An 11,316-nucleotide genomic window follows, 5' to 3' on the forward strand; every position below is an offset into this window, starting at 1 on the left:
ACACAATAAGTAGATTTAGATTTTGAGCTTGTGAATAGACAGAATTTGGACATAACTGCGCATGGCGCTGCATGACTTAGATTCTGGGATTGATTGACGTCTAGTATCTAAATGATAACGAGTAAGGCCTTGATTTTTTTTAAAAAAAAATTGTAAAGCTTTGATTGTTAATTAATTTTTGGATTCTTTTTATAATTAGTAAATATAATAATTAATAATATTATCACAAACCTAAAAATTAGGGGCATAATATTTGTGGGACCTAAGGCCATTGCCTTCCTTGCCAAATAGAACTATTTAATTAGGACCTATATATCTTGATATGTGTGAATATACCTTAATAACCCAGTCAATTTCAGGCTCTTTGTTATGGTAACAATCACATAAGATCATAATAATCATTAGATATTGTTCCTTGACAATGTAAAAACTAAAGAAGTTTGTATATAAAAGAGGGTATACAGTATATTGTCGTGGCATTTACAATAGTATTGCATGCATCCATCCAAAATGTAAAGTGAAGTACGATAAGAAACGGAGATCCACTACTTGTCTCTATGGACCATAACCTCGAATGCAAATCTGTAACCTTATTTTGTAGTGTGAGGCCTCCTATTGCAGTATTGCCCTTTTTTTTTAGTTATTATGCTACATATTTCTTGATTTTATCATTTTCTCAAATCTATCACATGTTTTAAAAATTACCTAAAAAAGTCTATGATTTATATCTTGTTCCAAATCAATCACGTCGTCAATTTGTTCGTTAATGAAACCTAAGTGGTTCTCCAAACCTATCTCACGGTTTTAATTTTTTCTCAAATTTATCCCATAATTTTAATTTTTTTTCAAATATATCCCGAATATAGAGTCTCAGTAGCAAGAATGGGCACACTCACATTTCACGTCAGCAACACCATTAATTGTTGATGGAGAAATTGACACTAGGATAGATTTGAAACTAGGTGTAAACCATGTGCTTTTCTGAGTAACTTTTAAACCAAGGAATGAATTTGAGAAACGAGTAATACAATGAGATATTTGGCGTACTAACTATTTTTTTTTTTGGACAGATCCACATGTTTGTTGTACGTGCAAATGCTCATATATAATCCTCAAATAGGGCAAAAGATTCAGAAGGTCAATATCGCAGACCCCATCGCAAGTGGACCAGCATTGGCACATTGCAATGGGAAGTTGTCGCGTCGAATTTATTTGTTTTGTTTTATACAAAAACACAAATTCCAAGAAAATATTTTCTTTTCAAATATTTTTTTTCCTTCGTTTGATAGTTCTTGGAAACACAAAAGTTTTCGCTTGTTTGATTTCGAAATAGGATTTTAAAATTTTATTTTAATTTAATTCTACTTATAATAAAACAAAATAATTAATACAAAATCAAAAAATGAACCCCATTTATATTACTATTTTAAAATCAAAATCTAATTTTAAAATCTTACTTGGAAACCAAACGGAACATAAAATCCTTCTCAAAACTCAGCTTAAAATTCCTTTTAACACTCATATTTGTCAAAATATTGTTAATGTTGTAAAATTACAATTCTTAGGAGAATTAAGAATTTAGTAAAATAATACGTATGACTTTGATTGATATTCGGAGGTTATTTTTTCCGATGTGGCATCGGCTCCTCAGTCGTCCAGCTGTCATTCGGAGAACCGGTGTGTGACCGTCTGCCTTTGTAGAACTTGATGTTCCATGAGGTAACGGAGTTGGTTCGGTCTGTACAAGGCCGCCGATGGCCATTGATAGAACCGTTTGGAGGCTTGCTAAGTCTATGCTGCAATAGTAAGGTAGGTCTAGGACGTCTCGACGACCGTGAGAGGTGGCAGCTGATCGAGACAGTCAGGATTGAAACAATTTTCATATGGCAGGCCGAAGAAAGGGCGCCTCAAATGTCATTGTCAATGCATTGATGACCATTTAGAGAGGCTATTAATGTTTCCTTGCATTGCTAATTCATAGGAATATGGCTGCGCCAAAAACAGTATATATATTGCACGAGTGAAGGGGAATCGGAATATATGTATTTGCAGCACGCGCGCAGCCCTATAAAGAGCCACCATATATAAATATACGTACCACTTGTTACCTCCTCGACCACTCTAGGACGTTCCTATCCGAAGTGGACTGTGTCAAAGTTTTGGATAATTATCATGTTGAGATAATATTATAATTAAAAACAGTTGGATAACAAGGAGCCCATATTCTCAATGGATCAGAGATGAGATTTGTAACCGTCAAGGTGGGAGAAAAATCTATAAATATGAGAAGATCCCACTGAATTGAGGGACTAACAACTTATCCAACATAAAAAATATCTGCAGATTTCTCAGCTTATACGAGTTTTTTGCCTTAGGAACAGGAGTAATTTAGATACCCCGAACTTGTAGCGGCATGGTGATCCCCTCAACGATTCAAGTTGACAAGTCTGTGGCGGTAGGATCATATCCTCAACAACACAATCACGATTTCACCAGCTTGTCGACAGAAGGTCTTGTCCCTATCCCATGGCTATTCGCTCAGAGCATCTCAGCATAATTGCATTCCTTCTACTTTGTCTAAATGCAACCTCACACCTGAGTTCATACCCTAAACTACCTCTCTCGATGGAAAGCAGAGTAGGCCATCCTCTATAATTTTGGTTTGGGTTGTTTAATTTAACAGTAAAACCACTCCTTTTACAAGAGTAAAATTTGAGTGTTAAAACATTTATTGGAAATGGGTAGCTTGAGATAATTAAGGATATGAACTTTTTAGGGAAGGAGATTAAATTTGCAAACGCAGTTGGAGATATTAAAGGAGAGAAAAAAAAGGAAGAGCTAATAAAAGCAATTAAGTAAATAATTAAATATGGAGGTTATGGTTTATCAATTAATTAGTAAGAGAGAAAGTTTGGAAGTACTTGAGGAGTAATTTAGATAATGTTGACTAATTTAATATGAGTAAGGCCTTGATATTTTTTTTAAAAAAATTTGTAAAGCTTTGATTGTTAATTAATTTTTGGATTCTTTTTATAATTAGTAAATATAATAATTAATAGTATTATCACAAACCTAAAAATTAGGGGCCTAATATTTGTGGGACCTAAGGCCATTGCCTTCCTTGCCAAATAGTACTATTTAATTAGGACCTATATATCTTGATATGTGTGAATATACCTTATAATAACCTGTCAGTTTCATGCTCTTTGTTATGGTAACAATCGCATAAGATCATAATAATCATTAGATATTGTTCCTTGACAATGTAAAAACTAGAGAAGTTTGTATATAAAAGAGGGTATACAATATATTGTCGTGGCATTTACAATAGTATTGCATGCATCCATCCAAAATGTAAAATGAAGTACGATAAGAAACGGAGATCCACTACTTGTCTCTATGGACCATAACCTCGAATGCAAATCTGTAACCTTATTTTGTAGTGTGAGGCCTCCTATTGGAGTATGGCCCTTATTTGTTTTAGTTATTATGCTATTTATCCCATAATTTTATTATTTTCTCAAATCTATCACATGTTTTAAAAATTATCCAAAAAAAGCTACGGTTTATATCTTGTTCCAAATCTATCACGTCGTCAATTTTTCCGTTAATGAAACATAATTTGTGCTCCAAACCTATCTCATGGTTTTAATTTTTTCTCAAATTTATCCCATGATTTTAATTTTTTTTCAAATATATCCCGAATATAAAGCTTCAGTGGCAAGAATGAACTCACTCACATTCCACGTTAGCAACACCATTAATTTTTTATGGAGAAATTAACACCATGATAGATTTTAGGGTAACTTTTAAACCATGATGTAAACCATGTGCCTTTTTGGGTAACTTTTAAGTCATAGAATGAATTTGAGAAACGAATAATATCATGAGATATTTGGCGTAATAAATTTTTTTTTTGACAAATCCACTTGTTTGTTGGACGACAACAAATGCTCATATATAATCCTCAAATAGGGCAAAAGATTCAGAAGGTCAATATCGCAGACCCCATCGCAAATGGACCAGCATTGGCACATTGCAATGGGAAGTTGTCGCGTCGAATTTATTTGTTTTGTTTTATACAAAAACTTCAATTCCAAGAAAACATTTTTTTTTCCTTCGTTTGATCGTTGGAAACCCAAAAGTCTAAAATCCTTCTCAAAACTCTGCTTAAAATTCCTTTTAACACTCATATCTTTCAAAATATTGTTAATGTTGTAAAATTACATTTCTTAGGAGAATTAAGAATTTAGTAAAATAATACATATGACTTTGATTGATATTCGTAGGTTCTTTTTTCCGATGTGGCATCGGCTCCTCAGTCGTCCAGCTATCATTCGGAGAACCGGTGTGTGACCTTCTGCCTTTGTAGAACTTGACGTTCCATGAGGTAACGGAGTTGGTTCGGTCTCTACAAGGCCGCCGATGGCCATTGATAGAACCGTTTGGAGGCACGCTAAGTCTATGCTGCAATAGTAAGATAGGTCTAGGACGTCTCAACGACCGTGAGAGGTGGCAGCTGATCGAGACAGTCAGGATTGAAACAATTTTCATATGGCAGGCCGAACAAAGGGCGCCTCAAATGTCATTGTTAGTGCATTGATGACCATTTAGAGAGGCTATTAATGTTTCCTTGCATTGCTAATTCATAGGAATGTGGCTGCGCCAAAAACAGTATATATATTGCACGAGTGAAGGGGAATCGGAATATATGTATTTGCAGCACGCGCGCAGCCCTACAAAGAGCCACCATATATAAATATACGTACCACTTGTTAGCTCCTCGACCACTCTAGCTGTTCCTATTCTATTAAGCCACTTTTTAGGAAGAGGGATGTATATGATTCCATGAAATTGAACACGAAGGAATCGACATCATCAATAGAGAGGGCATAGATTAATTAATTAGAATCTATCTAGGCTCATGTCGATACGGCATATTAATCTTTTGAATATATCTTGTTTCCCGCAGTAATCAAGGCCAAGCCACGCCAAAAGCGGTCTTTTGAATCTAATCGAGACGTCATTCTTTAGAATTTATGTCGATTGTTGCATATTAATTGGTGCATTCCGCTACAACTGTGTATCCGAAAAGATATATATGTATCGAGCTATCGGGAACAAAAATACTTAGATTTTATGTGAAAAAATTCGAGATATTGGAGAGGATGGTGCGTGTGGCTGGGCTTACTCTGAGTTTCTAATGTCCTTCTGATAAGGGTCCATAAGTTTTTCATCACCTACCGTTGATTTATTCAGGTGATTAGGTATCTCTTTTTTCCTAAGTAAGATCTCAATTCGAGTATTGTAAATGGATAAAATATACAAGTGGAATGGTTTTATATCTCAGTGGATGAACTTGGATTATTGATGTCATCCGATTTTTGTATATTAGATTATGTACAATTGTACACCCTAGAAGAGGTTGAGTCGCCCAGATTATCTCGGGTGTGCAGCAATCGATTATTCAATGGGAAGGAAAGGGCTGATGGCGCGTATTGGAAGAATCTGTATGTTCCAGAGTCATTTAATGGGAACAACGAGAACATCTTTGAATACTCAAAGCTTGTGTGTGCACCGTTTCCTTACAGTTGATTATCTTGAATCACACATAGATTATTTTCGCCTATGTTAAAATACGATCACATCGAAAACACGTTGGTTGATTATCCTCCAAGAAAAGAGGGAGACAATTAAAGGAAATGGAAGTATTTTATTAATGCATAGATAGATATGTTATAAATAATAGAAATGAATAACAGATCGATGTTGAAACATATATTATAAAAAAGTGAAAACTTCACAAATATGGGAATAGATTTTAACGATCGGTTTGATTTCGCAATCTGATTTTAAAATTTTAACTTTAATTTTAACTCTACTCACTATATAACAAAAGTTAACAACACAATTATTACTTTTAATTTTTAATTTTAATTTTTTAACCATTCAATTTAATTTTTAATAATAAATTATTTGAATTATTCATTACTTTTTTCACAATTCAACAATACAATCATTACTTTTTTTCAACTATTTATTACTTTTCAATTATTTTTTTCATAATTTAACATCACAATTATTACAAATCAATTAAAATCAAAACTCAATTCAACTCTAAAACCAAATACATTATTCAGAAAGTGACACAAATAGAAACTATTCTGTTCGTTGTTGTGCGGGTTGTGCCCATCAACAAATGCATGATTGCGGAATTGATTACGAAATTCCACTATATTTTATGTATCACCAGACATTTGTATGCAATCACAACACAACAGATCATCATCATCTGGAATGATCCACCTAATCTTATGCGTCCTGAATTATATATAACGTCGTCATCCTCTCATCATGACATGGTGGATGGTTTCGAGTACAGATTAGATGATGATGATAATCATACGGAATTAATCTCGAACCGCTCTGTCTTCTCAAATAAAAAGGAGATCCATACTTGGATTGAATGATATGAAAAATCTTCTCAATGACTCGACAAAGAATGAACTGATAAATGTTCAAGCACGTTATTATTAACTAAAATGATAACCTAATAATCATGTATCTGGTAAGTGGATTTAAGTATTTCTTACGTTACGTGGTGAATTAAGTAAGAATTTGTTCCCTAATATGCGATACATCTATAATACTTTCTCCATGGAAAGGCACGTGTTCTTTTGGGTCAAATCCCCAAGATCATATCAAATTCCTGAATATTGTGATATCATCGAGTCTCTTCAATACAGTCTATCTCAAAGTATTGCCGAAGGAAGAGTTATATGAACCATTGATAACGTCATATCTCATAATGAGGACTCACAATTATAGAAAGTCAACTTCCGAATATAAGAGAGGCATGTGGAGCTATTAAAGAATGGAATAAGGCCAAGAATTCAAAAGGATACGGAAGTTGTCCACCGAAAAAAAAAAGACACGAGTTTACTAATAAAAGTAGAATCTAAAACCTATTAGTTTCGAATTCAAAGTGAGCATATCATCGTATTACTTTTTTTTAATCAGTTGTGAATTGAGTAGATTAGAAATTCTTCATTTTGCAAAGTGGGTGTATATATGATAATATTTTTATATTTCATGTCGAGTGCTGATTGGCCCAAAACTCTTCCCCACCAAAATGGGGTAGATGATGAACACATGATGATAATTCATTGATTGCTAGCGGAGTAAACACACTAACTTAAAACTAATATTTATCTCTGATATCGAAAATCAGAGAAAATCTTAATATACAACAATTTTTGTCCCCACGTGGTCAAATTCAAATGGGTTGACTTTTTCTTTTGGCGATCGATGCATCAACTAAAATAGATCTACTTTCATCGTTGGTTAATCCACATATTCTTGAGATGATGTGAGGGGTTCCACTACATCGTGCATGTGGTACTTGGTCCAGCTGCATTTTTACTCCATCCTATATCAGAATCACAATATTGCTTGTCATCCTATTTTGACTTTCGGAGTTTTTAAACCAACATCCATTCAGCTTTTATTTTTATTTTTATTTTTATTTTTATCTTCTATGTTGAGCAGCACCTGTTCATTTCTTCATCGCAATCTTCTTAATGCTTATGGTATGTGCCAATATAGGATTACCATTTTTTTTTACTCGTGAACCTTGAGGATTCATTCATAACATGTAACAATTACATGACAAGAGTACAAGGTGAAAATGCTCAAGAACAAAGATTACAAGATCAAATTTAATCAAATCATCCTAGACATACTATACCGAAGAAACTGAGGTGAAAAGTAAGGGTAATAGTTATCCAAAATTCCAATAAAAAACCCTATGCCATCACACATGGACCCCGGTAAACCAAGGACGGGTCCTCGAGCCATATATCCATATATAATTCAGCCATTTGTTACTAAGGTTTCGTAGAGACCTCAATATCAAAGCAAAACAAGGAAGGCCTTAAGCTGTACTCGTGTGCCAGGAACCCTTCACAGAACATTATCGACATGTAGAATCATATCCAAGGCTGGAGAGGGCTGTCAACCAATCCGGCAAGTTGGGGAAGACACCAGGCTGGTGACCAATCCGGCGGGCCGGAGAAGGCAGTCGACCAAGTCTGTAGGGTCAAACCAAAACCTGTTAAGAGATCTCGATCAGTTCAAGGCTGTAACCATGTCAGTAGACAAACCGAGAATAGCTTGGTAGTCTCGGGCGATGTAGACTAGTGATCGTGCCAAGGAAGACGCCAAGTTGCTAGTCAAACCTGTCTCTGCCACTCCACTCTGTAAACAAGATAGACAAAACAACCGAGGTAGGCTTAAGGAACCCCGAGCTAACACCCTAGTAAACAAAAGCAGTACGATTAGTCGAGCAAAAAAATGTAGCAACGGTCAAAATCTAATTGAGGGAACAATTCCTTAACGCAAATGGGGGGAGAGGCATTGGTGGTGCAATGGTAAGCCGGAGACGAAGAAGTCACCCCATTTTTATTAATGTCAGAAGTACTAATAGCTAAAGTTGGCATTCGAGCAGGGAAGAGAGGAAAGGGCAGTCGGACAGAGAGGACCTGCAAGGGGTAGGCCGAGGTGGTCAAGTCTAGTCGGGTCAGTTGGGGCCAATGCAGCAGGTCAGGGGATAGTGAAGCCACAGCTGTTGTGGTCGCCAATGATCGAGGATGATAAGGCCGTCTTTGCTCTTCAGTATGGGGCTGCTCGGAGAGGGAGAGGGTGCGACCCTGGGAGAGAACATGAGACTTCTTCATTTGGGGGACACTTCTACGCACCATCGTAAACATGGTTGTCAGAATCGTGATTCGAATTGTAGAATCGTACGATTCTACGATTCATTGGGGGTCACCGATTCCGATTGTAGGGGGTGAGTCGGAATTTGTGGAATCGGGCCTGAATTGCGAGCTGAACCGTAGAATCGCGAAATCAGGCCGATTCTGCGATTCTACGGTTAGGCCCGAGTCAGCCCAAGCCCGGGCTTAGAAGGGGCCGAAGCCCAGGCCCAAAGCCTTTTCTTCCTCCCGCCCTCCTCTCTCTCCCCTCCCACCCGCCCTTTCTGTCCTTCTTTCCAAGAACGAACCCTAATTTCTCTTCTTTCCAGTTGAAATCTTCCATCCACCTGCTTCTCCGAGGTTCGATTAACGGTGCAGTTGGTTCTTCTTCCGACAAGCTAGCTTGTCCGAGCTCCATCCATCTTCTCCAGGTTACAGAGCGGCGGATACGTTCTCGGGTCGCGTTGCTACTCCAAGCTTCGACCGGGGGCAGGGCAGGTACAATCTTCGATTCTGACCTCTCATTCTCCCTTCCTCAAACTCATGCCTGCTCGATTGAGTCGATTATGTATAGATTGAATCGATTGAGTCAATTATGACAGTCAGTTTTTCGCAACTTGGTCTATTTGGTTATGAAGCGGATGATGTGTTGTATGGAGATCACGGGGTTGTCTGTGAACTCGTTGAGAATCAATCTGTTACTTTCGTATTGAATCTCGGAACCTGCGAAAAACATGTCCAGAGGTTGGTTTCCGGGCGTTTGCTTCCACAATTAAACATAACCTGCACTCTGAACTTCCATCAGGTTTGTCTTTTTACAAATACGTCTATGAGTATGTTAATTGCAGAATTTTATCAGCTCGGTTTTATTGTAGGGGCTTCAGCGGATATGTGCTAACTACTCATTTTGAGTTCCATTGGGGTTCTTTAGCTGTAATGGCCCTGTTAATCTGCTTAAGTGTCAAATTATTCTTTTTCTATGTCGAGTATAGGCGGATGAAGGATGTGCACTCAGATGCTTCTTTTGTAGTCTGCCACTCATAGAACCAGTTATTCTTATATTGTGCGGGGTCATACATAGCTTTTCAGGAAAATTAGAATACAGGATACCACATTTGGGTCTGTTTTTCTTACATATTCATCTCTCATGTTTGTACCTGATTTTGGAGGCAATGCTATTTGTCTGTGCAGACTTCACCAGCATTACTAGCTGACAAAGATATTGTCATTGCAGCGATTCTAAGGAAGTGGGTAAACTTCAAATTTTCACAGAACAGATAGTTTATTTTTTTAGCCTTCAAACGGTTGACAAATTTGGTTGTGGTGATGGTTTTAGGTTTGAAACTAAGCAAGGGCAGTACATATTTGACATAACGATTGTGGCAAATAGCATTGGCATCACAGCTGCAGAATCGAGCCATTTGTTGAGACCAACACGAGGATGAGTCCCAGAGAAGCATTCTTTGCGAGGAAAAGGAAAGTGAGCATCGCGGAGTGCATAGGGAGAATATCCGCGGAGCTTATATGTCCGTATCCTCCAAGGATCCCGGTAACTATCCCCGGGGAGATCATCACTGAGAGAGGATTGAATTATTTGCTCAACGCTAAGAGGAATGGTGCAGCCTTCAGTGGAGCTTCTGATTCCGAACTCTCTACCATATTTAAATTTAATTATTGTAGTCCTAGTAAAAATTGTACTTAACATATCATAATTTACATATTTTTTTATGACTGATTTGTTGGTTTGTGGTCTTTATTTGAATGTACAATGATTGATTTTTTTTGCTTAAGAAAGTATGCTATATATATATATATTTTATTTTTTTAATTACGGGTAGAATCTTACGATTCATGATTCGAATCGCGATTTACGATTCTACGACCCCTGACCGATTCTAGGTAGAATCGCGATTCTGACAATCTTGATCGTAAACGAGGAGGAGGAGGAGGAGGGCCGCTGCAACCCTGGGACACCATCAGCCACCATCTCCACCTCAAGTCTGCAAGTGGGGTTGACGAAGACAGTCTTTGGCTCCCTTGGTCGCCAGCAGTGAGCTGCTTGCGAGGCTTAGCCCTGTCTAGACCGAGTCTGATGTCAGCCACATACCGCAAGATAGATGCACTGTTCAGTCACGCCATGACCGAGGCAGCTGAGCCTACCCGATGTAGAGGTCCTTTGCGGGAATAGAGACTACTGGTAGGTAGAGCAGGACCCGAGCTTTCCGATCCAGGTGGCCTATGCTAACCTCGATCATTCATGTATTTTTAAGATTGCCTAATTAAAGCCTTTAACTACGAACATTTGAATACTACACGTTATTTTCGAATTCAATAAATTGAACCATATATTTTCCTATGCTCATGAATTATGACCAATATCTTGTGTTCGAGGTATCAAAAGTCAAAAGAATCTTTTAAGCCTAATGTTAGTCCAGCGGTCTCATCGAAGATTGCAATAGGTTATGCAATGGATGGTAGAAATCTGTCTCACTCAGAAGTCAAGGATAACTCTTTAACTGCAACGAGATTTTGATAGCCATTTTCCACAACGGCTTCTTGTTGT

Source organism: Punica granatum, chromosome 5 (genome assembly GCF_007655135.1).
Source record: "Punica granatum isolate Tunisia-2019 chromosome 5, ASM765513v2, whole genome shotgun sequence".
NCBI classification, from domain to species: domain Eukaryota; kingdom Viridiplantae; phylum Streptophyta; class Magnoliopsida; order Myrtales; family Lythraceae; genus Punica; species Punica granatum.